Source organism: Rattus rattus, chromosome 1 (genome assembly GCF_011064425.1).
Source record: "Rattus rattus isolate New Zealand chromosome 1, Rrattus_CSIRO_v1, whole genome shotgun sequence".
NCBI classification, from domain to species: Eukaryota; Metazoa; Chordata; class Mammalia; order Rodentia; family Muridae; genus Rattus; species Rattus rattus.
The window spans coordinates 33,117,844-33,123,377 of NC_046154.1; positions in this window are offsets into that span (position 1 = coordinate 33,117,844).

Sequence of the window (5,534 nt, forward strand, 5' to 3'; positions counted from 1 at the left end):
GCTGCTGCTTCCCCATTTACCCAGAGAGAGATGAGCATAAGGCAGCCTCCATGGCCTGTTCTGTCATCTGTGCAATGGGAATAATAAAGCCACGAAGGGTTTGCATGTTTTTCGAACCAGAGCCTGGAATCTATGGGGACTTGTTCTTAGTAATAATGTTATCTGTAGGCTCTCCTAGGGTACCTTTGTACCTGTAGATCATGTGGGCTCCCTGAGGAACACATTCTCTGCCCTGGCATACAGACAGGAGCCGCCTGTTGTCTCTCATCGAGCTCAGTCTTAAGCCTCCAGCCCCTCCTACCTAATAGAGGGAACCCTGGGAACTTGGAAGAAGCAGTGGATTCAAGTCCTACAACTCAACCTCTGGGTTTCCCTAGGCTTGGCATTGCCAGCCAGTGCAGACCTGCAGAAGCTGCAGGATCCCTGTGCATTTCAATGGGGGAATCCTTCCACAAGGAGGAAGGAATGCACTGTGTAAATGGGAAAGGTTGGTTTGGGCTTTGGAAGCTACAATCATATTATAAGTATGGCTCAAGAGGGACAGAGGTGTGGGGTCCACACCCAGTGAATGTCAGCCACTAAGAAACCATCACCAGACAGAGTAAAGGTACCAGGGTAGAGATGTGAACACTTGGGAGAGATGGAGACATGAGAGTCCTAACCCCAGAAAGGGACACGCAGACCATTACAGAGCATTCAAGAAGGGTCTGGAAAGAAGACTAGGAGGTCCTGGTGAGTATAGCTCAGAGTTGAGTGTTAGGCTAATGCGTGCAAGGCCCCTGGTTCAATTCCCAGTACTGCCAAGAAGGATATTGGTTACCCAGAAAGGCAGGCAGATATGATAGTATGAACTAGGACAGGATGTGTGTGTGTGTGTGTGTGTGTGTATGCATATGCATGCATGTGTTTGCCAGTGTGAGTAAACCTGTGTGTGCTAGTGTGGGCAAGTGGGGGGGCGCGTGTGTGCATGTGTGATATGTGTGTGCATTGCATGTGTATGTGAATGTGAGTAGGCGTGTGTGTAAACCTGTGTGTGTGCTAGTGTGTGGGGGGCATGTGTGCATGTGTGGTCTGCATGTGCATTGCAGTGTGTGCCAATGTGAGTAAGAATGTGCATAAGCCTGTGTGTGCTAATGTGAGCAGCTGTGTGTGGGCAAGTGTGAGTAGGTGTATGTGCAAACCTGTGTGTGCTAGTGTGTGTGTGTGCACTAGTGTGTGTGTGTTTCCCAGTGTGAGTAAACCTGTGTGTGCTAGTGTAAGCAGGTGTGTGTGCTAGTGTGTGTGTGTGTGTGTGTGTGTGTGTGTGTGTGTGTGTGTGTGTGTAAACTCCAAAGTGTTGGGAAACAACGCTGTGCTAGAAGACAGGGCCTGGTGACAAGGGACACTGTGAAAGAGGATGGAGAGGGAGAATGGTTCAGACTCCTGACTCTTCCACTTCAGATCCTGAGCATATCGGAGGTTCCCAGTAAGACAGGAGGAAAGCAAAGGATGAGGACGCTATTCCACGGAAGGGTGGGCAAGTAGATATGGAGAAATAGGCAAGAGACCAGGGACACACAGCTTAGTCAACGACATGGATGGTGGCTAAGGACTCTCCAAGTCTGCCAGATGTCTAAGCATCTGGACCAGCTGAAATATGGGTCCTGAGATCCTAGACTGACAAGAGGTTGTCAGGAACCCAAGGGCCAACCATATTCTCACACAACCAGGGCAGCAAATATACTCCCTTTACCCACGAGCTTGATGGATTGGTGATGTCTGCCTAAATTACTACTTGAGAAGGATTATGAGACCATGGCTGGGCAGTGAGAAAGAGAGCTGTGATTTATTAGCAGTGTCTGTCATGGGTGCAGGGTCGGGAGGGATGGTACATGTGTCCCCTACTTGTTTTGTCTGTAGTCTATATGTAGATTCCCTGCCCAGAATTATCGAGATTCGTGTTCAGTTAGGAGAGACAGCAGACGCAGAGTGAGGGAGGAGCTCCCAGAATGTGTCCTTGCCTCCATCTGGGGCATCTAGAAGAATATCAGACTGGGCTTAGTGGCTCATACCTGTATTCCTAGCAGAGACAGGAAAATCACAAGTTCAAGGCCAGCCTCAGGTACATAGGGAAACCCTGTCTCAAAACAAAACATCAGAGATGCATCAGATAACATGTTGGTCTCTGGAGTTAAATGGCATCTTAGAGATGCTCCTGGGAAATCCCTGGCACCCCTAGACATTAACGGAGTATTAGAGTATTAATAATACCACATGCATAGAGGTCACAAGAAGAGACGGGAGCCATAGGACCTGGGGGCTCATGGATAAGGCGTTTCACCCAAGTGTAAGAACCAACGTTTAGGTCCTCAGAACCCCTGTAAAAGGCCAGGTGGGCATGGCGGACGTGAAATCTCAGCACTGCAGAGACAGAAACCAGGGATCCTCAAGGCGAGCTGGCTGGTTAGAACATCAGGAAATCGCTCAAGAGACCCTGCTTCTCTATGAGGAGAAAGAACATAAAATCAAATGTGACACCCCACATCTTCTACTCCAAATGACTGTCCCAACTGAGCTGTGTAGACCTAGGGTCTGGTTAATCAATTTTAAGGTGTGATTTTTCTTTTCCTTGCTACATTTTATAATAAAAAAAGTGTGGGGGTGTTGTTGTTGTTGTTGTTTTTAAAAATAAGGAAAGAAATAAGAAAGCAAAGAAGACACCTGACTATTCCAAATGACTGCAGGTCTCCAGAGGCATGACATCCATGTCCACAAGTACATACATGTGTGCTCACACGCATGCAAACCTGCATTCACACCACACACATACACACACGAAGAGGAAAAAAAGAGAGCAAAGGAAGGTCACAAAAACCGTGACGGGGGCTGGGAGGTGGCTCCGCAGTTAAGATCGCTTGCTCTCACAGAGAACTTGGGTGTGATTCCCACCACACACGCACTGCTCAAGACCACCTGTAACTCAGTTCCTGGGGCTCCAACTCCCACTTCTGGCCGCTGAGAGCCCAAATCACACACGCTGTGCATACATACCTAAAGGCAAAACCACTCAAGCACTAAATCAGACGCTCTGGGTGCAGCGGTGGTGAGGCACGCCTTTGATCCCAGCATTTGGGAGGCAGAGGCGGGAGGATCTCTGAGTTCAAAGCCACTACATGACAGCTTGTGAGTTCCAGGACAACCAGGGATAGATAGAGAAACCCTGCCTCAAAAAAAAAAAGATACTGTAAAAGAGGATCTCTGAGGTAGAACGTTCTCTCCTTGGGACCAGTGAGGAGCCGGCCTGGAAGCTCCTCTGTGCCCTGCACACATGGTTGAAGCACAGCCTTTTTCTCAGAGGAGGTCTTCAGTTTTCTGCAATCTCTCAGAGAGATCTATAACCCCCAGAAAGGTTTCAATCATCACTCGAGATGAGGGAGAGTAATGAGGTCTAATTGAATCCTGCTGGATGAAGGAGCATCGACGCCTCTCCACAGGAGGTGAGTTTCTTGAGCGAACAGCTGACTGCTCTACAATGCAATCTGCTCAGCCTTTAAAAATGTCCTCCGCCCCGGCACGGCAGCACACACCTGCAATCCCAGCCCTCAGGACGCTGAGGCCATCGTGAGTTCCAGTGTGGGGTATGTAATGAGACCCTGTCTGCGAAACTTGTCCTCCAATCTGGAGTGCAAGCTTGGGGCTACTTATGAATACTGGAGCTCTTGGAAATCCAAGAGGCTTTTTTCCCTCTAAGCATGTTCTTAGAGACTAAAGAGATGGCTAAGTAAAGTACTTAGAAGTACAGGGATGGGGATTCTGTTCCCAGAATCCACATTTTAAAAGTCGGATGTGAGACACAAATAATAGCACTTACTCTGCAAACCTAAGGACCTGAGTTCAAATCCCCAGCACCTACAGAAAAAGCCAGACACAGAATGGGGTGATGGTGTATCTGATGAAGATACACTGTTCACGTGTCTATTAAAAAATAACTAGAAGCCAGTCCTGCACATGTGTGCCTATAAGGCTAGCAGCAGAAGGCCAAGTGGCTTCTGGGAGCTTGCTAGCCAGACAGGTGAGCTCCCAGCTTAGTGGGAAAGTCTGTCTCAAGGCACTAAGGTAGACAGTGATAGAGGATGACAGCCTATACCTGGCCCTGGCTACCATGTATGTACATATAGGAGCATATTGTGCGCACATGGGCGCGCGCACACACACAGACACACAGACACACAGACACACACACACACACACATGTGCATTTGGTTTTCTCTCTCTCTCTCTCTCTCTCTCTCTCTCTCTCTCTCTCTCTCTCTTCCTCTTTCTCTCTCTCTCTCTCTCAAGACATGGTGGCCTACACTTGTAACATTGACACCACAGAGGTAGAGACAGGTAAACAGCCTAGCTGAACCAGTGAGCTCTAGGTCCTGGTGAGTGACCAGATGACATCTGAGGACCAGTACTAAAGGCCGTTCTACTGTCCTCCACAAAGACATGAGAGCACGCGCACACACACTAACACACACACACACACACACACACACACACACATCTATCTATAAATGTGCATTTTAATTAAATACATTCGTTTTCTCTATGCCTCAGTTCCTTCATCTGTAAACTGAGGGTACCAGTGGCCCCTGATTCCCAGTTGTAGACTGACTACATGAAACGCTCAGAAGACAACCTAGATGGCAAGTCAGAGAAACTAAACCAAAATGGATGACATAAGCATACAACAGAATTCAGAGGGCAATGAGAGCTTCGAGAACACTGAGTGTTGGGCTCGGTTGGTAGAATGCTTAGTCAGCATGCATGAAGCCCTCTGACTCCGTACCACTCACCCTGGGCATAGTGACACTCAGTTGTAGCCCTAGCCCTGAAAAGGTAGATGAAACTGAACAGGAGTTCAAGGCAAGGCCGTGCTCAGCACACACAATGAGTTTAAGAACAGCCCGAGATACACGAGACCCAGGAAGGAGGGAAAGAGGGAGGGAAAGAAGGAGGGAGGAGGGGGAGGGAAGAAAAAGGAAGTAAGGCCAGCAGGCGAGCAGACAGACTGGAGAGATTTTAAGAGAGCACTTGTTGTCCTCTTCCAGAGGACCCAGGTATGATTTCTAGCATCCACACAGTGGCTCAACAACCATCTGTATCTCCGGTCTCAAAGAATCAGATGCCCTCCTATAGCCTCCTTAGGCGCCAGGCATGGACGTTATGCAAATATACTTACAGGCAAAACACTCATACACTTAAAATGCATATTTTAATTTTTAAAAGGAAGGAAGAGAGGATGCATGCATGGGTGGGCACCGAGGTGCCTGGATGCATGGATGGTCGATTCGATGGCCGGAGTGGGAAGAGATGGCTTTACTATCACCCGATGAGGCACTGGTGGTTCTGCCCAGGGTTCAGATGAATCCGGTGAGCACACCAAGCAGATTTGCACAGCAGTGGTTTGGAGAGGCATACGGTGCAAGGTCGGGGTAATGAATTGGTTTCTAGATGTGTTTGTGAATGTTCGGGGACCATCTGGTCCATGAGCCTGGATGGAGATTTCT